Source organism: Giraffa tippelskirchi, chromosome 6, assembly GCF_054371585.1.
Source record: "Giraffa tippelskirchi isolate mGirTip1 chromosome 6, T2T-mGirTip1v1.2.pri, whole genome shotgun sequence".
In the NCBI taxonomy this organism is placed as follows: Eukaryota; Metazoa; Chordata; class Mammalia; order Artiodactyla; family Giraffidae; genus Giraffa; species Giraffa tippelskirchi.
The window spans coordinates 38,545,816-38,573,261 of record NC_137280.1 but is presented as its reverse complement, the minus strand read 5'-3'; the positions used below and the strand labels follow the sequence as shown (position 1 = coordinate 38,573,261).

Genomic DNA, 27,446 nt, shown 5'->3' with positions numbered 1-27,446 from the left:
TCTTTGTTGAGAAAGTTATATTTTGCAAATGGTCTTTTGTTTTTCTGAAAGGAATCAACTTATTATGTGAAAGGGATTTTTAAAAGGTATTCTGAAATACGTGTTTTGGATTGAGCTCATTCACTGAGGTTGAAAGCCTTGTCACACAGTCCACCTGTTTTGCTTGGGTTTAAATTATATAAAAAATACAACATCTTAAAGCAAGCACAATTTTACTTGTTGTACCCAAACATGATAACATGCTTAAAATTCAAGAAGAGTTCTATGCAGGTTGTACGTCTCAGTCACCCAATCTCCTTTCCCATATCTGTTCATGTTGACAGACTATGTCATAATACATCAGCAGAAAGATCAGCACAGAAGAACAAAATTTCATCACCTGACAGCAAGAGGAAAACTGATTTTCAGTATTAAATTAGTAAAAATATACCATTACCTCACTTCCAATAAGTCTACTACCTTTAAAAAAGAAGGTGTCTGCTATAATCAGAAATGTATGCGAAAGCTATTAGGTTCATTTATTTCTTTGGTATCACCCTTTGATTGACAGCCTATTTTCATTTTATATTTTATAAATTGTTTTATTTGCTATATCTTGGGAGCAACTTAGAGAATCAAAAAAATACTATTTATTCCTGAGACGTGTAGTATTACATATGTAAAAATGTATATATCTGCCAAATGTTTGGAGGACACTTTATCCAAGACTAATCAGGAGCAGAAACCTACTGACGATAGAAATGGAAATGGGTATTTTAGCTTCTGAGAAAAGTTAGGTATCTTTTCATAGAATATCTCCCTCTGTTTGGATTTCAAGAGAAATTTAGCAATACCTATAATAAATAATGTCTTTTGCAGCCCTGGGCATCATCTGCCACTTAGGCTTTTAATTTTGCCCCTGTTTGAACACCCTACAACATATGCACTTCTCTTTTGTCTATTATCCTAGAGTTGTGCTATTCCCAAATATTGACATCATCTACTTTTATCAGCATTAACTGCTCTGAAGCTTCCCAGGCTCATGCTCGGCTCTATTTCTTCCTATTGATTATCTTCCTCACTCCAGCAGGTAGCTAGCCAGCGAGGCTGTCCTGAGAAATAGCTTCCAATGACTTTATACGCACAATTTACACGGAATTGTTTAAAGAAGATATTAGCCTCAATACAAATCAGTGGACCTCATTTAGTCAATACTGCACAATTCCGCTGTTGGCACCCTGTCACATGTTCGACTTTACAGTCAGCTGCTGCACCCAATCTCCACATTAGCCATAGTATTTAGTTTCATATTAAAATGAAGACGGGGTTTTCTGTTTTTTTTTTCACTTTTGCTTTTCTTTTTGAAATCTTTTCAGTCTATGTTTTACATCACCTCACCAAGCCATGTGATAGTAATATATTTTGAAATATAAAAACCTGAGATTAAATGTTTGATTTTTGACAGTGTTCTTAAATATAATAAATTCAAAAGGAAATACTGTTAAGTTAAAATGGAGTGTTTTTCATTAAGTCCAATCAAATGGTAGACAACAAAGGATCTTTTATTTGAGAATATGAAGTGAAAATGAAAACCAGAAAAACCTTACTAAGAAAAGGTCCAGCTAAATTATATTGGAAAGAGGTCTCCAGATTGAGCTTGGGTGTTTCTTTTGCTAAAAGTGAATTAAACTAAGATATGTTATGAAGAAATATTTTACAAAGAAGCAAAACTTAATGCTTTGTGGAGATGAAAATAAGGTCTAAGGACGGTTGACTTTGAAAATAATTTGAAAGAAAGATCACATATGAAAAAAATTGCCACAGCATCTGATCTTTTCTTATAATCATAACAGGGAAATGTTTGGGGGAAAGTAACGCTGCCATGGCAATGCTGTAAAATTCTAGAAGGGGTGTTTACATTTCAGAATTACCCCTCCTTAAACTACTGGTTTATGATAGCTAATGAGATGATATCCAAATGTTGAAAACGGGAAAATTCAAATGAAAATCTAAATGTGAAATATAATATAATGAAATAACTAAGCAACATAATACTACTCTGAATGTTTGTGCAAATATTGCAAAATGAACTGCAATACATTAAAATTCTTTAGTGCTTGTGTAATACATAAGTGAAAGTTTATATATAAAAGTTTTAGCTATCAAAAAAGGGATCTTTGTAACATAGTATCCTAAATTTTTTACTTGAAAACACTAACATCGTGGGATGTGTTCTGAAAAGTTGTCATTAAATCTATTTGCATACCGCTTTGTAAATTGAAGTTCCAGGTAAGAATAGAACAGGCTGATCAAAACAGTCTATTTATTATCAAATGCATCCTTTAGCTTTACTGTTGTCAAATGCATCCTAAAGCTTTACTTCAGCTGAGTGGCAGGAAGCTTTGGAGAATACAAATGGTAGAGAAAACAATAATTTCAGTTTTAGAGATTTTAAAGGGCTAAATATCTTTTATGTAAGTAAAGAGTTGAACAGAATGACAATTTTAAATGAGCTACAGTTATAATAGTATTTTGAAAATTAATATAGAACACAGATTAAAATCATATAACAAATTATGGTAAATATTTCTAAATTATCCCATTTTCACTGTAAAATGTTAAAGGTGATTTTTGTATGACATTTGCTTTCATTTCTTTTCTCTTTAAATATCACTGGTAGGGAACTGGAGCTCTGAAACCCAGGTAGAGAAGACACACTAAAAGATGGTCAGTCTATCCTGACTGTACATCTTCTCACACATTTATTGCAAACTGACACTCATATAACAGCTTTTCTTTTTCATCACAAAGATTACAAAGAACAATTCCAGTATCAGGGGAAAATCATACCCCAGGAAAAAGAAAGATGCCATAACTGCATATTCAGGCTGCATAAATACAGTGTGGCAGGATAATTGTAATATTTGTGTGTGACAGCGTTTTACAATTTAAAGAAGTCAATAATCTACATTTGAGAGTATTTAGGTATAATTATACATAACTATGTAGGCATCCTGTATTACATGCAATACACAAATATAAATTTCAGTTCCAAATGAAATGCACAAACATCATTAGTTTTTCTTTAGTTTAAAATATTCTTTGATGCATACGTATTTATGTATTAGATGTATCTCTACAAACTAAATTATGAGTTTCATGCTAGTCTGTATATCATGATATTCTAATATTAAATAAAATTGTATATTTTATGTATTCACTTAAACACAAGAACATTCTCAACGATACAAACGTAAGCACAAACAATGTGTACAAACTGGTATGTTTTTAAACAAATAGCAACAAAATATACTGACAAACATTTCAAGTAAATAAAGATGCTGATATTTTTTCAAAAAAAAAACTTTCTAAATTAACTCTAACACTTTAAATGTAAATGAATATTGTTTTCAAATTATGTTAAAACAAAATTCTCAATGATTCTCCACAGTAACTTTCAAAAGAAGTTAATTTTTAAGTAGTTTTGATTAAATTTCCAAAATATAAAGGAAAACTATTATTATTTCTGTATATTAAGACCCATGTAGTGAGGAAAACATGATTCCAGATCTATAATTTTTATAAATCATACTAAAGATAAATGCTTAAGATCTATAGTGACCACCTGTATAGTTTACCAAGATGATGGCAAAAATCATGCATGTCATCTCACTGAATTATTTTTAGTAGCTATAAGCTCTATATTTAGTCCATTTATTTCAAATAAATATTTTTTTCCATAAATATTCTCACTAGTATAACGTAGTCACAAAGAATATTTTTATCAAAAATTAACTTTAAAAAAATAATATTGCATCCTATGGGATTCTCTCCTTTCTAAAAGTATAAATTTATCCAAACTAAGCAGACAAACACACACACACTCACACATACACATTTTGCCAGGAGAAATTGTTTTTATCATTAGCAGTAAATTGAAAATGTAGCCATTAAAGTGACTATTACATTGTCATGTATGAAATTATGTCGCTGTTAAAATATATAATCATTTTGTTTAAACAATTTTACATAGTTAACAACATATTGGTAAGTATTGTCAATGATTTTTATAAAGTGTAAATATTTTAAAATATCAACTAACACATGTATCTATTCAAATTCTAAGATAACTTTATTCACCTAAGAATGTAAAATCAAACTAAATAGCTAATTGAGATATTTCATAATCTGTTAATTTCACAGAAAAATATGTATTAACAATGTACAGTATTTAAGGAAATTAATATTAGCCTTCTTATACACAGGAAGTACATTTGTGCATCTACTGCCATCTGTGTAAATAGAGAGATATTATATATATATACATATATATATATATATCTTGTCAATTGATGCATTTTGTGCAGAGAAGGAAACCATTCTCATAATACACAATAAAGCAATAAAGGGTGTAGGTATGTTTGTAGAAACAGAGGAAAAGAATTGGTAGCTTTACAAAGAGTTATTAAAGTAGAATGTTAACATGTTTGAAAATGAGTATGAAGGCATTATACTACATACAAAAATCTCATTGATGGTTTTTCTTCTTTCTCTCTTTTTCTGTATGTGTGTGTGTGTTTGGCTGCTAACAAGGAAATGAACATTTGAGATGAAGGGAAAAGATAACTGTATAGAAATTTCAAATAGGGCATTTTGGTTAAAATTACTAGATTAAAATTTAAATTCAATTGGGTTTTCTTTCCTGAAATAGCAAATGAAGAGCTGATAAGATGGGCATGAGAATCACATCATATTTTGAAATATTTCTATTACAATTTTCCCATGTATATGTTTGTATCACTAACACCCTATAATAATATAAGATATTCTAATGGAATGTATAAAAATAGCATGAAATAAACCTGAAAGGATCATCTTTGTATCATAAAGATCAAGACTTCAAGGAAAGAGAAAGTTTCTTATCATTTGATTCAGCTATAACTATTTTAAACCTCCTGGTTTAAGGAGTTTTATGTATATCTACTTGTTGGTTTTTCAAATTTGTCATTGTTTCAATATTTTAGGGCCAGAAGAAAATAATATGGGAGAATAAAGGAGAATTTACATAGTCACCTAATAGTTACTATCTTGGCCACTTTTATATTATGCATTTAGATAGTTATAATCCAGGTAATTCCAGTGCTGCAGCATCCAGGTGATGCAAGTAAATGCCTTCAACAGAGAAGAGCCTCTCATAGCAGGTATCATTCACTAGTACCTGACTACGTAGATTCCTCAGGTTTTTAGTCTTAAAACACATTTCTATATAAAAAGAACCCACTTTAACTAGAAAGGTAGCAATGATCTTTGTCCTGAAGTTGACAAAAAGCAGTAGACAAAAAGTTATCTGTAATTCTCAAGTGGACGTATCCATTTCCTAATTACTAGATAATTAAGGAGGATAAAACTATATATACCCTGATCACCTCCTTTCAAGATGATTAAACTCATGATACAGTAGAATCAAAGGAAGTTATGGAGGTGGGGGAGAATATAAGGGAATGGAGGGAGAAAAACCTTTTTCTTGGCTCCACAAAAGGTTGAGGGCCTAATTATTTTTAAGTATAATCCAACCAATCTCTTCTCATGCTTAGCTGCACTGAGTGACACTATTTGTGATGCCCAGTGTGCTGAAACTGAGCAGGTTGCTGTCAGTTTAAAAATGACTATAATAAAAGTGACCATGAAGATGGATCTTGTGATTTTGCGTTTCTAATCAGTCATCTGTGAAGAACACTTTTGCTTTGATTCAGCATACTGGTGACAGCCATGATTGATAGTGCATGAGGATGAAAAAAGGTTATTAACTGTCTTCCTATTAAGCTCAATGTTTTACCCCTCTAGGTGCATCTCATAGTTTAAGTTAAAGTACTTACTCAGGTAAGGTCAAGAATGAACTCTATGGAGATGGTATCCATTTTGCTGAAAACGAGCAAGGCAGCCTTGCATTGATTTTTTTTTTTAATTTAGCACTTAAACTACATTTAATTCCACCATTTTATTCATTAGCTAAAAAGACAAATTCTCCCTTCCCAATAGTATCCACAGTGAAAACACTAAATGTACAGAAAATACTTTTAATTGTAAAGATTTGAATATAGAGCTGACTAGCAACATGTGTGTGGCATGTACATAAATCTATATTTAAACAGATGGTCATATAGTGTATAGTCTGAGGGTATGTTTGAGGGTAGACACTAAATTTATTTATTATGACAAAATAAATACCTCTATACTATATCCAAAAAATTGTTTAATTGTAAATAATTTATATGTGGCAGAGGAAAAAATAATAAACAAAAAAATTACCATTTCTAGGAAATGCAAAGGAACTAACAGAATATTTAGATATTTGTTTTCATTTAGATGTAATGTATTAATTTATGAACTTCACCTTACTTTAATTTTTTAAATTAGAAATATTACAAATAAACATGTGAATGACATCTGTCCAAGTCTTTGACTAGCATACACACGTTCAAATACAAATAGTCTTACAGAACCTAAGGTATCTAAAGTTCCCCAAAAAATACATAAATTAAGTTGTCCACTAACTAAGTATGCTATTTCATTAAGTGAAATAACAAAATTTTAAATGTTATATTTCCTGTACCCATTTATTCATACTGAAGCTAAAAATGTATTGAAAGATTTTTGCACATTTCACTGAACATGTCTTTGAGAACATTTTAAATTTACAAGTTTGTTCCTGGAAGATAACAGAATAAATATATGCATTGTCATTTAAAACCATAGAATTATGTTTCTTCATACATTTCTCACTGTAAACACTCAGTACCTATCAAATGCAATGTGAATTAGCAAAAATATTAAAGGATATCAATAACTTGGCACTGAGTTAACTATTTAAACTATAACCAAATTTCAGTTCTGTGTGCTTGATGGTTCTTCATTGAACAACTCTGCAGAGTGGCATAGAATAAGAAAATGTTAACAGAATGCTATTAGAGTTTCAGTGCAGGGGAAATCATATTATGTCCAAAAGTTTTCTCTAGCATATCATGACCTGCTTCTCCAATGTCAGTTGTTATACCCATTTTGAGTCTGTAATAAATTATATGCTGAAAATGTACTGTTTTAATATTAGGATCCATCAACAATGAAATATAGAGAAAGTAAGGAAATGAAGTTCAAGATTTCATTGAATTTCTCTCTAGAGCCACAAAAATTGGCTCTGTCCTACTTTGCTTAATATTACAATTGCTGTTTTAAGAAACCTTTCCAGTCCTCTAGGATTTTATGCATGCCAAGGAGAATTTAAATACTTACACACTTTAGAGCCTAAAAAAGTTTAGATGTTAGATCAATATGAAAGCTGTTTATCTAGTGAATTGTGTTTATGTGAGGTGGACTTAAGGGTAGATTTTAGAATTCATACAAGATTTCCTCTATGTTGCACAGGAACTTCATTATGAAATGGATTTCTCTTTCTGTCCTATCCAACTTCAACAGACAAAGGCGTGTTCTGAAACTTTGAAACCAATGATGAGATCAGTGATAGAGGGGCTTATATGGTTAATGATAACATACCATACAAATATTTGTTAAAGGTTTCACAGTGGAATTATAATGGAGAAAAAGTATGCTGTGTTTCTCAAAAACACTCTGTGCTTTTAAAATCAAAAAAAGAAAAATGTATTTTCAATCTATCTCGTGTTAATTAACAAGTTGTTCTGAAATATTAGCAAAAGTCCCATCTTATTCTGTCTGCCTACTTGGGAGTGTCTTAAGGAAAATGAGGAAATTACAAAGGCTGGGTAGGCCCAAGAGAAACGCTCAAATTTCCCAGTTAAGGCTCTGCTTCTTCTCTAGAGAACTGAGATCTAGAACACACATTACACACAGCCCACATTTTAGGAAAGAACAAGGAAAGGGCAATTTCAGGTGAAGTGTAGGTCATTTCCAAGGCAATCAACATAGCTGAAAGTGACGCTGAGTTTTTGCAGAATCCAACACTTAGCAGACAGTAAAAGTTTAAAAAGGTCACAGTTTCCTATATCCTTTTGGAACTCCAAAATGTTTCATTAATTTTGTCCAAGCAAGTGATAGAACTGGTGAAGAAAAACCCCATACCTTTGTGCAAACCCTTTAAATTTGATTCTGAGGCTACTGTGATTGGGTTTCAGGGAACACTGGGACACAAGGCATCTTTAGTTTACAATATCTTGGGCTCTGATTACTTTTAGGTTGAAACTCTCTTGCGAAGCTCTTCCAATCTTACATGGATCCCTTCCCCCGCCCCCTCCTTTCCCTCCTCTTCTTCTAGACCTACAGGGTAGGGGTATGAATTGGGTGGTGCACATCTGTGTAGCCAGACCCTGGAGGCAGACAGCTGCGGTCCACTCCCAGACCGTGTACCTGAGCGTGGCGGCCACTCTGCTCTTCTGCCCAACCCACTCCCGCCTGCAGTGTTGCCGCTGTCACACCAGCCGGTGATTTGATAGGCTTGTCGGGTTGCCATGGTGTTGACTTCTTGCCTCTGAGGAGCTGCCCAATGACTGGAGGTCTGGGATTAAAGCGGGAAGAGGCAGCGGCCACAGCGAATTTCAGCGGCAGCTGCAGCAGCAAGAAACAAGAAGTGAGAGGACGAGGTCTTTAGACTGCGCTCCGCCCGCAGCCAGGGCTGCCGGGGACCGAAGGAGAGGCGGTGGGGGGCGGAGGGGGGGGGGAAGGTTGGAAGGATGACCACTCGAAGCCAGAGGATGCAAGTGAGGGGTTTGAGACGCGCTTAGGAATAACCCCTAAGTAATCGGCACGCGTTGAGAGGGAAAAGCGACCGGAATTCGTTATCATTCACACAAGACATGACCCGGGCGGGTAGTGGTGAGACTGGAGTGTTAAAAGGGACTTAAGTGGGTGATACACTGCCCCCCTCAACCCCCACCCTTCATTTGGGAAATGAAGTCATTTGACAAGTAAAGAGGTGCTATCCGGAGAACTTTAAATCACGATAACTAACTTAATCCTGAGAAGAGAAAGTGCAATTAGACGGCAACCAAGTAAAAGAAAATAGTAGCCCGGGGGATGGGGGGGGTGCGGGAACGATGCTGGCGTGAGAGGTGGGATGCAGAGAGTTGCGTGTGCGACGCACAACCCCAGACGGGAACTGTAAACTAGGAAATGAAAGGGAAAGAACCCGCTTCTGTTATAAATTAGGAGGTAGGTGAAGGTTACGCAAAGAAGAAAAGGGAAAGTAAAGCTGTTAAAAGAATAGAATAAAACCCCTGGGAGTTGAACTCGCAATCTTCCCTGCTCCCCCCGCCCCGCGGCTCTCCAACCCAAGGGGAGAAGGAGGAGGAGAGAGTGCATTCTGGTGTGATGAGAACTCTCTGGAATGTCTGGAGGAGAGGATAGGAGTGCGAGGGTAAGAAGACCCGGGTGCTAAATTAAAACGGCAGGAAAGAGAAACGGGGGAGGGGAGAGGGAGGCAGGAAAAATATTCGGCGATTCACCGGAGGGACGAAGAGATGCAGAAGAGAGAGATGCCAGGAGAAGGAAAAAGAAGTGAAGTTCAGACCTGTAACGTAAAGGCACTACTAGAGTCAGTAAGAGAGCAGGCGGAAAAAGGTGTGTGCAGCGGCGGGAGGGCGTGGGAAGGCCCCCGCTGTCAACCAGAGGCAGCAATCGCCAGGACTGAGGCAGAAAGGACAGAGAGTTCTAGGGACTCGGGCTGTGGCGCGAGCACCGCGGGGCAGCACCCGCGAGTTGGGACCAGGTGCCCCGCCGCCCGCGCCCGGCTCGGGGCGACGCGGGGACTTCTCTAGCAAGAACAGCTGCTCGCTCAGCCTGCCGGAGTCACGATTCACCGCGAGTCCCAAACCCACGTCTCACTAACAACTTTACAGCCACTTTCATTGATTTTTTTTTAACAAATAAACATAATACCCGTTACAGCAACACTTCCTCCTGCTGCAACCAGAATGCCAGAAGCTCTGATGGTTGCATTACTCCGGACAGCAGTTCTCCTAGCTCTAAATGAACTATTTTCCTTCACTTAAAGGATCAGATGTGTGATGACCTTCATGTTTGGGGCGTCCATTCCTCGCCCCCCACCCTCCTCTATAGTTTGGGAATCACGTTTTAGTATGAGTAGAAGACAGGTTCAGACACAAGTTTCCAGATTTGGTAGGGCTCACTGACATTTGCATATTAATCTTTGCTAATAAAAAGTGACTCAATTTGGAAGGGAAACGCCGGTAAAGAAATTGATTCCTTTGCAACTGCAGGGAGATTAACGCTAGTCCGACAGCCACACCTAAGCTACTCCCCTTGAGCTGTCTCTTAAAAATATTTCCTTTTAAAATAAAGAAGTATTTATTTTAAAGTAGCCCCCCTCCAAGAGTGGTTTCTGCTCGAGGTTCTTCCATACATGTCAAAGGGTTGTTGAATTATTCATTATTGTAATTACTATCATCATTGTCATTATCCCTTTCCATGTGGAAATAATTTTATTATCGTAATTTGATATCTGAAGAATTTCCTGTTAGTCGTTTGATAATCATTTTTTTCTGCTGAAAAGAAAAGTTTTGTTTATAAATGAGATAGAGAAAATGTTTTAAATGCTTTGATGTTTGCTATAGATTTCCGTTTATCTAATCGATCGGAATGCCAATAAAATCGATTAAAGGTTTAGTGTTTTACAAACAACCATTTTGTGCTTTTTGATTTTACGTTCAGAATGATTTTAATAAAGCTAATGTTCTCCTTTAACAAACCCTTTAAAAAACCCAAACCTTTATCGTTTTCCTTTTATTATCAGAAATTGCCACTTAAAGTTCTTCTAATAGGAAAATTTTAAAAAATACAAGCAATGGCCACAATGGTTTAAATTCCAACCTCTTGTTGTTCAAGGTATTTAAATAAAGCCCCTTAAAATCTTGGTGAATTATATGCAATCATTCAGTGATTGCGGAATATTAAATTAAACTTAGATAAATCCGCATTGAAGGAGGCAGCACCCAATCCTGAATTTATTTCCCATTTTCTCTAACAGCATCACTGCGCTCCTCTCTTTGCAATGACAATGTGCCAAATCTGGGCATTTTGAAAACATTTTCCATATGCTTTAACAGGGGACTGATAGACAAAGAAGAAAAGGAGATGATCTTTTTGCTCTGAGGTATATTTTCCTTAACCTTTTTCTGTTAGACTTTTACTGATAATTATTTTAAAGTAAAACTTGGAAAATCATTTAATGCTTTTTTTTTTTTTGCTTTCACCTTCTTTTGCCTTTCTTGTAGTTTATTCCTAAAGTGGAATTTTGATTACAATATAATGTAAAGTTATCATTTCTATACCTTGACAAACAACATTTGTTTCAAAATCTTTGATTCATCTAGTTTGCTAGCTGCCTTTTGTAATTAAAGATGGATTTAATTATACATTTTATAACTTAGATCAGATGGGCTGTTTGTTTGCTGTAGGATTTAATGATGCTTTTGTCTAATATTTAGGGATGTTTCATACAGGGTTGGTGGCTTTTCTTCAACTATAAAGATCTGGACTTTTTTTTTTTTTGCCTTAGAAATGTGGATGTTTGGATGACTGTAATGTTTTGTTTTAAAATAATTCTGTTTGGTGGCTGCAGTTAATATATTGTCTATACTGCATTTCACTGACTAAATATAGATGTTTCAGGTTTTAAAAGATCACAACTGTATCTTCTATTCAGTGAAATCACAGTTTTTCTCTTTTTTCCCTCGCTTGTCTGTCTTTTGCCATCTGCATCGTTGTCTGTTAGAGCTCTTCCCCAGACCGAATGTAAAATTTCGTTGGCTACTCCTGCTGGAAGTATCTCCTTGTATTTTGAGAAGTGTGTGTTTGTGACCCTGGATGGTGTGAGTGTGCAAGTGTGTGGGATTGGGGTGGGGGCAGTGGTGATAAAGAGTTCTCATTCATTTGCATAAGAGCTATAGAAGTGCTTGTGAAGTTGGTGAAGTGCTATTGTTTGGGAACAGACCTGTCTGATTTTGTTTATAAACACTGGGCTGGTTGCCTAGAGGGAAAGGAGGTCACAGCACTGTCTGAGCCCTGACCTCTGGAAGGCCAGAGAGCATCTGACTTTTCTCTTGTCTTTCCTTTCTCCCCTCGCTTAATTCTTCCCTCAGACCCTCCATAACCCCTCTCCCCTCCCCATACCTTACCTTACCTGTGTCTAACTTTACATAATGACCGTCTGCACACAAACACACACACACACAAAACCGTGTCAGAACCTCCAGGGGGAAAAAAAGATAAAACCGATTTACTTCAAAGTTAAAGCAAAAAATGGATTTAAGTATAGAAAGGAAGACATATATGGGAATATGGAAATACAGAGATAGAACCCGGGAGTAGGAGGGGGTCATTTTTGTTTAAAAAAAAAAAAAAAGGAGACTACAGAGAAGAACCAGGTTGGGGGAGGGGAGAGAATCAGTGAAGGAGGGATTTAACTGCCCACAAATACTACACACAGACACACACACACACACACACTCACAATGCCTTTCCTCTTTGAATGCCAGTTTATGCAGTTCATTCTCACCATCAAAGAGAGTGTCCATTCTGGATGTTAGTTCATATTTTAATTCTCTTCCCTCCCTTTTGTGAATTCTCAAGGAAAAATATTTTTTTTTCATGGTAATGAGAAGTGGCTTTCCCACACAATTTTTTCAGTTATTCCACTGGAAATATAATGTTCATGACACTTTCCCCAATGTGCCTTGCACTTTCCGATTCACCGTCAACTTCACCATCTCCCCGTTACATATATACCCCACCCACCACACACACACACCTCTCCACTCAAACAAGATGACAGACATTGGTATCAGGTTTAAGTGTGTTTTGGAAAGAAGTTGCTGAGTTAAACAAAAATGTTAGTTAACAGACTGCCTTTGTTAAATAGCCCCCGCGTGGAGAAGACCCAACAAAAAGAGGGAAGAAGGAGGGGGGCTGAGGATCTGAAAGTATCTATGGTGATATAAAGAGTTCCTAACGCTGAAATCACTTGTAATACCTTGTTTCAAACTGAGCTCATCTATAGACCCCGGAAGCGCGGTCAAAAGACTGGGAACCTTTCCCCCTTGGGCTGGGGTTGGTCTGGGACTGGAAGACTTAAGGGAGAGGGAGGTGGGGTATTTATTAGAGACTTGGCCAGAGCAGGGCGGGGGAAGTGGGGAGTAGACAGCTAAAGACTCATCAAACCGATGGGAAAGCCCAGAGTGTCCGCAGCAGAGATTTGGGAAATAAAATACGCCGAGGAAAAGTCTAGAAGTGGAAATTACCTTTTGTCTCCATGTTAATTACTCCTTGCTGCCAACACTCCACACCCAACCACCTGGTAGCCCTCTTGGGTGCTCCCCCAGCTCGGCGCCCGGGGTCAGGGTCCTAGTGCTCAGCCAGAGGCTGGGCTCGCTGGGGGCAGCCCTGGGGAAAGTGCAGAAGAGGGTCTGGGCAAAGTTCTGGGTGCGGCAGGCAAACCTCGGCTCGTTTCACTTTGGAATCAAAAGTAGCCCAGTGTTCTGTGAGGGCGGCGGCGGGTTCGCGCAGAGTTTAGGGACAGCGGGATGATGGGGGTTGGGGTGGTGGTGCAGGGTCAAAGGTGGACGGCCAGGAGTCCGCAGAGACTCGAGCGGAGCAGCTGGGTTTCCCGGAGCCAGGAGCCGAGGACGAGGGCGCCGGGGGCAGCGGCCCAGCCGGGTCGAGCCTGGCGGAACGCGCCCGCGCCCCGGAGCAGCCCGCGGGCTGGGCTCGAGCTCGCCCGCCTTGCCGCGCCCCTGGCCGCGGTGCCGCGCTCCGCGCCTCCGGGCCCACCCCTGGCAGACCTGCGGCCGCGGCTCCCAGCTCCCCTCCGCGCGCTCCAAGGCCGAGCCCTGGAGGAAACTCTTGACTCTGTGCTAGTTCCTCTCTGCCCCTTCCCCTCAGCCCATTAACCCCCGGACCCTCACCCCAGCCTGTCTTCTTAGGAAAGAGGTGAAAGAGGACCAGGAAGAGATGATTCAAAAGAACACACACACACACACACACACACACACACACACACACACACACACACACACACACACACACACACACACACTAGGAGGGGGAATACTCGCTAGCAAAAGAGATTGCAAAAGTGGGCGCCCCTCTTACAAATCCTTCTTCCTTTTGTTTTCTTACTTAGAATTCAATAACCAGCCCCCCAACACACACACACACACACACACACACACACACACACACACACACACACACACACACACACACACCACAGCTGTATTTTTCAAGAGAAGAAGGGATGCGGGAATAGAAGAGAAATAGCCACCAAATTTTTAAAAATGGTTTTCCTTATTTGACGTTTGGTGTTTGACATTAATGACATTAATATTATTGATGATGTTTCGGGGGGGAAGGAAGGCAAAAGAAATAAAGGAGAACTTGAAAATGAAATGATCATCATTTCCCTATTCTTCCTTGCCAGAAATAGACCCCTTTCTTCACCTGAGCCTGAAACAGACTTATTGTTCTCAGGTGTTTCCTTCATCATAGGCATTTACCCGGCTGAAATCGCAGGAAATGGTTTTTCCATCAGTGAGCTTGTACATGGAACCAACCCTCTCCGCGAAGGGCTTGATCTTTTCTGATTTGAACCTGAAAGTTTGCTTGCCTTAATTTCTCCTTAGCCTCTTTAAAAGCCCCCACCCTCTTCCCCATACACGCACCTCAAATAGTTTTTAAAGCCAGAATTTTTGCTCTCTGGGGTGTTTTTCGATAAACAGTGACGCTACATAAACACCTTCTTCACTTGTAAGTTGCAGAGAATTTAAATTTTACTCTCGTGGGCATGTATATTTCCTAAGGCACATGGATAAACCCCACTGAGGCGCAATCAGACACCCACTAGCAGACTCCTGAGAGAGTTGCCACGTAAAGGTGGGGCTGTAAACAAAGTAACTCCGAAATTTTAGGAAGCCATCCACTCTGGGCAGATTTCTTCCCAAACAAGTTTGAAATGGAAGGAAGTCTTTGCAGAAGTAGATAGTTTTCTTTCTGTTAACATTTAGTAATCCAGGTTTCTAACACACTAGTACATGTACCAACTCTAGATTCCTAAGGTGGGAGATTTTTTTTTCTCTCTCTCTCTCTCTTTTAATAAAGACCATATCTAGGGTTTATTCTCCACTCCAAGCCTCTGCACTTTCATTGTAACCTTAACCAGCTGCTGTAGGCAACCAGCTTTCCTGATCTGGACCTAAGTCTGCTCTTTTGACGCCTGTGCTTTTATCCTCCCAGGTGTTTTGTTTGGTTTTTAATCCCATTTGCATCAGTTTTAGGATTTTCCAAATGTTTCCTGATAACACAAGGTTTCAGGCCCAGAAAGATGCATGTTTGCAGGCTCTGTTGTTCCTAGTGCTTGCGCAATAAACCTTTCAGTTGGTATTTCCTAGATTTGGTGCTTAAGGCCTAAGACAAGGTTTTGAAGCAGATCCTGGCCATCCAGAACTTCAAAGGCCTGTCAGCTCCAAAGGAGCTGATGGCTCACCTGTCCAGGAAGCTGGCCATTGCAAGTATTTCCTGTTCTTTGCTTGTTTGATTTGTTACTCTCACCTTCTCTCTAGAATTCCTATTTTTGAAATATTGCATAGATTGTGTCTACTTGTAACCTGTGGTGTAGCGGTGTATGGAGATGCTATCTTTGAGTAGCAATGGATATGTATATAAAGAGACATATATTCCATATTCAGTAGGGGGTATTTAAAAGTATGTCTATTCCTAGTTTTAGTTAATTATCTTCTAATGAAAGTGTCACTCATATTCACATCTGTAATATTGGAAAGAGATAATTAGATTTTCAAATGAGAATCAGCCACCTTAAATTTTGCACCAGAAAATACCAAGTATATTTCATTCTAATGAGATCTGTAGTGGGGTTTTAAAATTCATCATAATGTGCTTCAAGAAAGATAATTCAACAGACTCACAAGATGAAAGGTTTTCTTCCTAAGTCTTCTTAAAGCTATTACATTGAACTTACGCAATTCTGATAAAATATTCAAAAATATTACATAAAGGCTAGCATCAAGACCCTCATGAACACCCTTGCAACCAGCACTTATTCTCATTTGAAAGTTTACTTTGACTAAACTAACCCCTTCCATCTTCCATGCCCTGGGTTTTCTCTCCTGCGTGTTGCCAGCTAAAGATAACGTGTTTAAATTGAATGTCTACGGATCCTGGGTGCAATCCCGCCTTTTGAAATAGGCAGGGCAGAGCGCTGTTTGCACACAGCCAGGCACCCTTTATTTACATATATCTGCATATTTGCTCAGGATCCTGCATTTCGCCATTAAAGTGCTTTCCTGGACGTAGCAGAAGTAACTCAGCAGAGAAAACCTTTCCAGTGCCCTCACTCTCCTATTGCTGCTTAAAGCTCCCTAGTAAACACATCTCTGGTCCGACAATAATTACTTTGCCTCATTAAAATGAGAAAAAAATTTTTTTCCGAGTGGTTAAAGGGCACGGCTTGGGAGGTATTTGTGTTTTATTTTCTCCCCCTCCTTGCTGAGTGTGTGTGTGTGTGTGTGTGTGTGTGTGTGTGTGTGTGTGTGTGTGTGTGTGTCTAATGAAGTTTGGGAGTCGCGCGCACAGGGGCGCGTGGGGTGCGAGCCCCGAGGTCCCCAGTCCCTGCCCTCTCCGTGGTCGCCGCGTCCCGGGCTCCCGCCGCAGCGCTCCGAGCTTCGGAAGCCGCGAGGCTCCGGGGCTGCTCCGAGTCCGGGCTGCGCGTCATTTGCAGTCTGGGGAATGTTGATCACCTCACTAATTACACCTCTCTCTCCCCCCGCTCCCTCTCCCTCTCCCTCGCTCTCCTCTCTCATTCCCAGAGTGCATATCGGGAATAGACACACAAAGACATGCGCACTCAACTTAATCAGCCATTTTTTTTAAACAGGGCTAAAACGATAATAATTAGCAGAATAAAGACATATCGGATTTTCATTTCCTTTCCTCCTTTTCCCAACCCCTTCACAACCAAACAGCGAGACCGCGGTCGGCACATGCTTTAACTCCTCCCGGATCCCCGAGGACCGCTCCATGCCCCCCACTTTCTGCTCCAGCGTTTTGATTTTCACCCAATAAAGTTCGAGGATTATTTTTTTATTTTATTTTTTTTTAATGAACCCTCTCGTTTTACTTGGATGTGATCAGCTGTAAGTAAAATAAAAGCAAAACAAAAAAGAGGCGAAGATCGAGTAAGAACTGCAGGGGAAATGGAAAGTAAGTTTTTTCTTTAACTTTTATTGAGTAGTTTGTGTTAAATTTAGGTCGAGTATCGATTATCTTTCCAGCCTGATCTTGCACAATCTTTGATATTTCGCTCCCTCTCTCTCCCTCTCCTCCTCTCTCCCTCTCTGCCCCCGGCTCGCTCGCTCTCGCTCGCTCTTGCTCACATCCCCTCAGCCCGACCATCTCTTCCGCTCTGCCCCCCTTTGCTATCTCTTTCCCCCCTTTTTTTTTTGGCTCCAGGATTTGCTCCGCGGAGGGAGGGAGGGGGCACTGAAGGATCTGATTTTCCACTTTCTGGAGGGGGGTGGGGGGAGATGCGTTTTTCGGGATTTAACTTTTGGATTAAGTGGCGGATCATCCACGTTTGGCCGAGCAGTTTTCTCTCCTTTTGCCTGTCTTTTCGGGTTCTGTCTCCACCGCGAGCCCGGGGCTTTCTCGAGGCGCGGGGAAGCTGTCAGCTCCGCGGCGGCGCCGACACTGCCGGGGCGGGGGGGCGCACCCCCGCGCCCGGGTCGGGATGCCCCCTTCCTCCGCACCCCTCCGAAAGTTTGGAAGGTGGTCGGTGGGGGCTCGGAGCCCCTCTCTCCCTGTTCCCCTACCCTCCCGTCCAGCCTCGATTTTCTCCTCCTCTCATCATCCCCCGTTCCCTGGCTCAAGTTCCGCTAAGGGCGCTCGGTGCGCGGAGGCCCGGTGCTCCGTGCGCCCCAGGGCAGGGGGTTCCGAGAGGCTGGGGCGCGTGCCGGGGCTGCAGGTAGACGCCGGCCCGCCTGAGCGCGAGGCGGCGCGGACCCGGGCGCCGCAGGTCGCCGGGCAGTTCCGTTAGGAGGCAGGATCGCCGGGCCTCGGGGCCGGGGACCCGCGAGGCGGCCGCAGCTCTCTCCCGGCGCTTTCGCCGCCGGGTGTGCCTTAGATCGGAAGACAGCTGCCCGAGGCCGGGGGTCAAGAATCTTTTTTTTTTTTTGGCAAAGGGCAAAGGGTGTGTGTGTGTGTTTATGGTTGGGAGAGCTGTGGCCGGTTGTGAGAACTGATTTATTCCCCGGTACCCCCGCCCCTCACGCCCCCCGAAAGGGGTTCCAGGTCTACAAACGAACTTCACCTTCTTCGCCTCTCCGGGCATCAAGTGCGCCTTCCGGCCTGGAGCAGCTAAGGGAAGAGGGGCTGGAATGCGTCGGGTCTCGCCTTCCTTCTACTTCTATCTCGTTCCCCCCTCCGTCCCAGGCTTTCTGCTCTTTTCGATCGGAAAAATAATAATAATAAAATTTCTCCTGGAATTGGATAAAGTTTCTCTGCCGATGCCCAAGTTCCAGAGGAATCCCCACCCTGTCCCCCTCCACGCCCCCCCCCCGCCCCAGCCCCGAGGACGGTGCACTGGTTTATATTTCTTTTGTTACCTGCGATCCGGGCGGGGGGCTCCTTTCGGCCGCTTGGGCTGGGGTCCGGCCCAGAGCGGAGGCTCGGGCTGGCGCCTTTGGCCGCGACTCCTCGCTCCCGCGCGGTTGTGGTGAGGTCTTAGCTACCGTTCGGTGAGACACCCTCCTTGTAGGTACCAGAGGTTCAGATCGCGAACACAGATCCCCCCCCCACCACCACACACACACCCCGACCCCTGCACACACACAGACACACACACACACACACTCACACTCAACACACACTCACAGACACACACATTCTCCCTACTCCCCCCCACCTCCAGCCCCCACCTCGCCTTTCCCCTCCCCCCTTCCAAAAAAGCACACACACACAACAACAACAGCCCCCCCAAACCAAACAAAAACCCAAAGACAAGTTCACTGGCGGAAGATGGTGGATTGACACTGACTCAGACAGAGGCAGGTTCACCAGGAAATCTGGCGGTCCCGATTTCTGACAGTTGCATTTCCTCTCCTTGAGTCCTCCCCCCCCCTTTTTTTTTTATTAACTCTGTTCCATGTTTAATCAAGGATCATGTAGATGGCAAAAGGAGAGACAGAGAGAGGGGAGAGAGGAAGAGAGAGGAGAGAGAGACAAGAGACAGAAGGAGGGCTTTTTTTTTTTTTTTTTATTGTGTTCTCCTGGATTTTCAGTGGCTTGATCCCTATAAACGTGGAGTGGTTAAAGCTCATATGTAGTATTATATTTTTAGTTGGGTGGATGGATGGAAGAGTCAGGGAGAGGCTGCGGCTGCCGCTGCCTTTTCGGGTGTTGCTTAGATTAAGGCTGAGACTTGGCTGCGATTGGGACGCGACAGTGACACGGGCATCGATCGCTTCCATTGAGAGCAATGCAAAAACACAGCCCGGGTATGTAACACTCTCGGTGCCATCAACACTTGTTTTACTTTATATTTACTGGCAAAACTGACAGAGCAAGCTCAGACTTTCTCTCTTTCTTTCTTTTTTCCCCCTCTTTTCTCTTTTCTAACTGAAGAATACAAACAAGTGGGTCTAGAAGTTGTTGGAAAGGATGCTTTAAATACAACAGAAAGGAGAGATTGGGATTATTTCACTATCTCTGTGACTGATTGTGTTTTAGAGATTTTCTTCTCCACAGAGGAGCATGTTAAAGAAAAGGAAGGTTTTCTTTTTTCCTACCTCTTCTTAAAAAAAAAAAAATCCTTAAGGGAATATTTGATAGTTTTCAACGTTTGCGGTTTCAATCAGCAGGAAGGCACACAAAAATAAAAGATGACTAGCCAGCTGTTTTAACCTCTTGCACCTGGCTTCAGTGTGGGGATCATAAGGTTTATACAAGTTAGTTTTTTTTAAAAAAAAGATTCTAATATTTATGGCATAAACTGGGAAGAGAGTATCACTGTGTATTTATTCAGTAGCTGGTTGCTTTTGGATTTAAAAAGTAAACTCGTATTTAAGTGTTTTCATTTTTATGGCAATGAAGATAGAGTCAATGAAATATGGGGGAAATACCATAAATCTGAAAAGTGAAATGTACCTAAGGAACAAAGAAAGGTCAGGTAAACCAGCTGTGTAAGTCAAAGCAATAGCACCAATTGTAGGGTAAGCAGGGAGAGTGGACTTTAGGTCTAGGAAGTGAAAGTTGCCACTTAAAGTTAAAAATGAAGGAAATGCGTTCAGCCTTATTGTAATCTTTTGCAGTTTTTAGCAGATGAGTCCAGATCTGCTCATTAATTTTGAGCTAGTTGGATTATTTTAAAAGATGCTGCACCAGCAAAGGAAAACATAAAGGAGGCTGAGAAAATCACTGTTTAATATTGCAGAATTTACTGCTTCCATTCTGACCATGAGCCTAAATTTACACAATGAAATTTGATTATCTCTAATAACAATATTAGATCCTGCACTGGATGGATGAGAATTGAGGTGGTTTTGTTGATTGCAAGGGTTTAATGTTGCATTTCAGAATCTGATGTGGTTTGGCCTCCCTTCCATTAACTGGAAAACCCCTGAGGTTTTACAATTATTTCTTAAAGATAATACATTTAAGATTGCATTGGTAGGCTGAAGAAAAGTCATAAAGGCAAGAAGGGAAGCCCTTAATAACTCTTGAGATTCAGACATGTTCAGCAGTTAGATTGGCTCTGACTTCACCAAGGGTCGACAATGTGTCATTTCCACGAAGCCAAATTGCCCTCTGCCTATATGATATTAATGTGCAAATCAATATTTCAGGGATTAAATTTCCCTTCTTCATTTTTTATGGTTTCTACCTCAATAAGTCTCAAGTCTATTAGAAGAGGCTGGATGATTTAAAATCTTTCACTGCAGAATGGCTTGTCGTCGTGGTCTTGTTGCACTAGACCATTTTAGGAATTTTGTTATAAAGACTAAGGGCATCCTAAAGAAGTTGCAAGGCAATGTAGAGTCAGGCTCCATAGCCTAAAGTCCTTGTTCGATTAAGAGATGAGAAGTATTGGAAATATAATATATATGTTTATGTACTATATGTGTATATGCATATATACATTCTGCTTTAAAAATATTATGTTAATCACCTATTAATTAATTTCAAAATCAATTGAAGTTCCTTTCTTATTAGTGACTTGTTCAGCATTCTTAAAGACTGTGTTAATTTTCTTAAAGAGTATACATGGATTAGCTTGGTTGTGAAGGTCTTTGGGAGGGATTTTCATCTAGCAATATTTTCCCTAAGAAATATTTCTAGGAACCATTGTTGTGAGAGTAATAACCAAGTATTGTCATCTGCATCGTTGTCATGGCTATCATTGTATTTTGGAGCTGAGTGGTTTAGCTGCTATCTGTTGAAAGAGGCCTTCTTCCATTCACTTAATATTAGTTCCTAACACTTAGTAGGCACAATGTTTCTTTTAACCCTCTTGGAGAAGCACTACTGTAAAAGAAAATATGTGATTTGAAGAGAAATAATACAAAGCAGAAATTTGGGAGGTCAGAATAAAAGATTGTGACTTTATCACATAATCTTGGGAAGGCCTACTGTCTATCATTTGGTGGTGTTTTATAGTCTAAAACCATCTGGACCAAGTTCCGCACAGCTGCACGAATTTCATATGTGATAGAACATTTTTTCCATTCAGTGTGAAATGTTCCTTCCTAAAACACGTACACCAGACTCGCTTAATTTAGTCTGTTAAAAGAAATGCACATGAAAAAGGACAAAAGGCTCTTTAATCTCTGCAAGCTGTTTGTTTTTCTTCAAGATTCCTGTCTGTTTGGGTTTGAAAAGTCATGTTTATTGAGGAGATGATTCTGAGGTGTGACATTAAAATAATATATGATTTTTGGACTGGTGGCCACGCTCCTGCTTCATTTGCAGAACTACTTTTTATGCCTGTCAAAACACAGAGTTAATCTATCCTTATTTACAATTAATCTCAATAAAATTAATCTTAACTATGCTTTATTCAGTGGCTTAAATATCTAATTATATTCAATTAACTGCTGTCATAGTAATTAACATTGCTTAATTGCCTCTGCATATATTTATGTAAAGCTCATTAGGTGCTGCTGGGTCCTTTTTCCTTTTCTACTTGCTATTTTTGCTGTTGTCAAATCATTTTCATCTCCCAGTGTTCAACAATGTCAGTGACAGCAAATGCTTCCTTCACATTTTTCTTGAAATGAGTGTTATTACTTACCTATGAGTAGATACTAGTTATGAGTCTTTAAAGATGAATCCACCACCCCCCCAACCCTTCAATCACAGTTCCCTTATCCCTGTCCCTAGCACACTCACAAAATATTTTCTGTCATTGTTGCTAGAAATATGAGAAGCCAGGTTAAGCTTTGTGTTTATAAATGAGGAACCTTTCTGTGTCTGCCTAGGGGCTGTACCCATAGGCAGAGTTGTTTTTTTTCTTTTCCCTCTAAAACCTTTCTAAGGGTTAAAGACTTGGCCAAGGTTCAAACTGAAAATCGCCCAGGGAAAGTGCATGTGAATATGTACAAGTTTCATGTAATTAGTGCTTAATTATATTAACATATGCAAATTGTCAACTTAGAAGCTTGTTGAGCTGGCAAAGATCAGCTAGGCACAATTGCTGTATTGTTCTGAAACAATAATGGATTTCAAGTTGGATTGTGGAAACACATAACTAGCTATCTAATTTAACTCATACCATGGTGAAATTTCATTAGTCTCCATGGAGACTGGTTTAATTGTGCTGACTAATGTTCTGGGCTGCAGAATGTCCTAAAAAGAAAGCGTTGTTTGCCTAATCCACCTTACAATGACACTTGTTTGTACATGTTTCCCTTGTGTGAGAATTTGCATATGCAAATAAATAGTTTCTCTGCCCCATTTGTCATGGCTGTTCATTACCCATGAAGAGGACATTGTTACTAGGCTGTGACTGAGTCTCCCAAGACAGGATAGTGTCAACCAGTCCAGCTACATTCTTTCATAATTTGTTTCTGATTAATAGACCAGAGTGAGTCTCCGTGTCTTTGGGCATCTGCAATGGGAAGGTCAGTTCTGTCACAGAAAAGAGTTTCTGCAGTAACTGAAGGACTTTTTCTTCTTGTGATTCTTCCCCTTTTCCCACTCATTGGTTCACATAATCATATTTAAAATAATGTATTCTTACTCTAAGAATGCCTCTACTAATAATCTCTAGTTTCCTAAAGCAAAAAGATAGGAAAAGAAAGGAAATTCTGTTATTGGAATATTAATCCTGTTTTTGACAGAAAGGTAAACTGATATAATTGCTTTTCAGTTGAAGGAATGGGGGTTTATACAAGTGTGAAAGCATCGGAAAAGGATTAGCATTTTTTTGCATAGTGAAAAGCTCTGTTGAATAGGGTTCTGAATGGCTGACTGAATGACCGAGATGAAAAGAAGATGAAAATGCAAGCTTCTCTTTCTTTATGCCTATGCTCTGCTCACTCTAAAGTTATGTTTGTCCAAGACTAGAGAAAACAAGCAGGGGCTCAGATTTCAGCAACTTTATAAGATGCCCTGAGTTTTCATCATCACTGGGAAGTAATATGTATGACAGTAGTGTAGCTAGAGAATGATAAACAGAGGTTTGTATATAGAAGAATTTTCAGAAACATATTAGGCTAGCCAAATATTGACTATTGGGTATCAAGAATTCCCAGCACTTTGCTGGCAAAAAGTTATTTCAGAAGAGGCCAACAGTATGGTGTGTATCTCATGTAGTTACTTCTGCCCCTTCCCTCCACCTATCTGCTGTAAATAGTTGTCTCCGCTGGTAGAACACTTCACTTGGGAAAGAGTTGTGTGTTCTGATTTTTTGGCAATGTTGTGTTTTAAGTGGTCTGTCAACTTTGGGGGCTGGGATGGGCTGGTAGAAGAGGATACAGAGTTATTTTCTTAGGATTTAATTCATCTTCATGTTGCTTTGTAGGTGTATCATGTATTTCATTTTGAGATGAGTCTTTTCTGATGTGCCTAAGTACTCTTGGAAATATTTGCAGTAGGGTTTTCCCTTGTTACTAGTTAGGGCTGTAACTGATTATCAGTTGACAACGTGATCAGGGCTCTTAATGATGTTTCTTTAACCATAATTAGGGCAGTTAAAATACTGTAAGTGTTAAGACACTTTCAAAGGTGGGAATTAGCTCTTTTGTACATATGTAAATCAACTGCAGTGTGAATAATTATTTATATGTATACATTATAAACAAACTCTTTCCGGTTGGGGGGTCACCACAAATGAGCTATTGAAGGCTGCCCCAGAGTAGGATTGAAAGATTCAGCCAGGTATTAAGCTAACTTGTTTTGTTACTAGATTGTAGAACTTCTATTTGCCTCATCACTTTAACGGTTCAGTTGCTGAGGTACTATTAAGATGGTTACATGGAAACTTGGGAAATCAGAAGTGTTTTCACGTAAATTAAAATATCAGAGTTGCCTCTTGAGTACAGAACATTGTAAGGGAAAAGTGTTTGATCTCTGTTATATAAAGTCACCAAAATTCTTTACTAGAGCCCTTTAAAAAATTTGTCAAGAAATTCTGGATTGTTTCAGAAACTTTTATGGTTAACTTTATGGATATGCTTGCAAAAAGTCTTAAAAGAACAAAAAAATCCACATGGAGGCTATTCTTTTACATGCAGCAGGGCTTATTAAGGTATTTCCATAAGAAAAATGTGTTAATTTAAAAAATAAATTCATTTATATTTTAAGACATTGTTAACCAAGCACCATGTGTTGTAACTGGCAGCTTTCCAGTCACCATGAAGTGGATCACACATGGGTTAATAGTAGCTTATGTGATGTCTGCATTCTTAGGAAATGGGCAAAAACCCAGGGTATTCTGATATCAAGATTTTTAGGAATCAGACAGAAAGTAGAATATATGTTTATATGTGAACAGATGGACACATGTGAGAACTAAAAGTGCACAATTTCTCTTGGCACTTGTTTTAGTTATCCTGATGATATAACCAAGATCTTAGTGCACTCACAGTCTTTGATGGCTAAGGACAAAATGGTCTTTTAATGAGGGCTCAATAGCATTATTTTCTTGCATACGGATTGTTCCCCTTGTGATCTTGGGGGATTTGATGTTCTGTTAATTCCCTAGTTTCAGAGGTTCACAAGTTGCCTTGAAAGTTTGATATGGTTTCATGTTTGACATACAATCTTCAGTTCAGCAATGGCCGCTCCCCACTTCTCCTTACACTTTTCAAGGCTTGTAAGTGAAATAAAATATTTGCCATTTGGAGGCACTTTTGAAAGCATGCACACAACTTAAAAATGGCTCTGACACTAAAGTCGTATTTGGCAAGCCACTTATCTCTGATATAATTAGATACTTTAACATTCTAGAGATTGAAAAAATAAACAAATATAATTTAAGAATCTGGGCAGCTTGACTTAGTTAATATGTCATAACGCCCTGAGTAGGTGTTTCAGTCATTCAGGCCAGGGGTTCACACACTATCATCATATATTTAGATGATTGATCATTTCTAATGTTTGCTTGTCCTGGGGAGACGACAGTGCACAGTTGATAATTTTTGAATGGTATGCATGATAGCACGTACCTCTAGGATGAAGCTTATAGGTTCCATTGTGTCCTAGCTGTAAAAACAGAAAGCATTCTGCAAGCATTTACTCAGATCTAAATCATTTTAACCAGGGAAAATTGACTTTTGGGTTAAAATATGCATTTTATAACTGTCCATAAAATTCTTTTCCTTCACTGTAAAGAAGAAAGGAAATCCATAGCTTCAACAATGTTAAAATGCAAAAACATGAGCTGGTGTATGCCACCTGGTTGTATTGTTAATAACAAAACAAAACTTTCTAAGAAGGAAGCCCATAAAGAATCTTAAAATTTGCCTGATTGGAAGGATAAATTGAAGAGGCCCAATCGTTTCCCAAAGTACCTTCATTAAACCTGCAAGGCTTTATTAGTGTAGATTTTCTACAGTATAGTTCACAGTACTTTCCTCCCATATATTTAGGAATAAAGCAATTCATAGGTAAAATTTCCTGGGCCCAGAAATGAATTGAGAGTGAGTCATCCTTTTTGGTTTAATAGATACAAACTAGGAGTATAGACATCACATGCACTCACGCGCACACACACACATACACACATGTCTATCCCCCTTTTCCATGTTAATGTCTCTCTTTCCTCTTTAGATGTGTTTATAGGCATAACCTGAGCATTTCCCTCTGTAGACTAAATATCTTTCATTTTCTAAGAACTGGCCAAGAGGATTGCAACAGAAAAGAGCAGGTAGGGTATAAGACAACTGGAAACTATCAAAGGGCTAATTCATGGGAACTGCCTAAGAATTCTTCAGTTCAATCAGCTCATTTTAAAATATGAGATGTTAAACTCTGGAGAAATAATTGTTGAGTCAGCTGGCAAGGTAGGAACATGTCAGGAGAACTCAGCAGTCCCCTGCTAGGACTAATGGTCACCAACTATATAGGTTACTTAAAAAAGGGTTTGTTCTGTGAATGAAGGCAAAGCTGGTGAAAATGGGGAAGAGAAGACAAGAAAAATGGGCCACGGTTATCCAACAGTAATGCTGTCTCCTCTGAGAGACTGAATTCTCTCTTACTGAAAGGAGACCAGTAGAATTGGGAGGGCCTTTAACCGGTGTGACTGGAAGCATGTTTTTGCATGACGTAGGAGGTTAGGCTAGGTACTTTGAATGGGCAAGATGATTCTATGATTCATAAAAACACTGATGATCTCAGTGACTTAAAGTGTATTCTTAATAACCATGAACACGGTGTGAAGAAGAAAGAGCTTTCTCTTTTGTGGAGGAAAAGTAAATGAAGACAATGCTGTGATGTTTTAGAGGCAGCATACTGTATAGAAAGAATGACACTTAGTTTAAAACCAGACATTCTTTTGATTCTGTTTACTTTGGATTCTTTTTTCCTTTTTAAAGGAGACTGTTTATTTTAACTTAAATCTTAGATATTTGAAAATCTACTCCATTTTTTGACAACTCTGTGACCAATAGAGGTCTTTTTAGATCTGTAAGGCTCTTGGGTTAAATTCTTGTTATAGATGACCTTATCTAAGTTATTTAATCTTTTTGAGCCTCAGATACCTCGTTTGTATTTCAGAGTTGCTGGAGAGCTTACCTAAAACTAATGTGTTGTGAACATAAAAGGAAGTGAATGTATACAGGGCTGACACCTTATATCTCCCTTTTCATTATTTTCAATAGTTGGTTTTACTATATGCTCTCCTGAAGGGTATTTGATACAGCAAATCTACATAGACCTTTTGAGTAGAGATGCCCCTCTCTCTCTCTTTTTTTTTT

The 27,446-nt window shown here is 39.6% G+C and overlaps 1 protein-coding gene across 1 annotated transcript in view; it reads left to right on the top strand.

Annotated features, from left to right (window-relative positions):
• The first annotated feature begins 16,716 nt into the window (after window positions 1-16,716).
• The window catches only part of ZFHX4 (zinc finger homeobox 4), a 210,733-nt gene continuing 200,003 nt past the window's right edge, over window positions 16,717-27,446 (top strand). The window contains exon 1 of the mRNA XM_081504391.1: window positions 16,717-17,238. The gene's annotated coding sequence lies outside the window, so the exon portion shown is untranslated. The remainder of the gene's footprint in view (window positions 17,239-27,446) is intronic.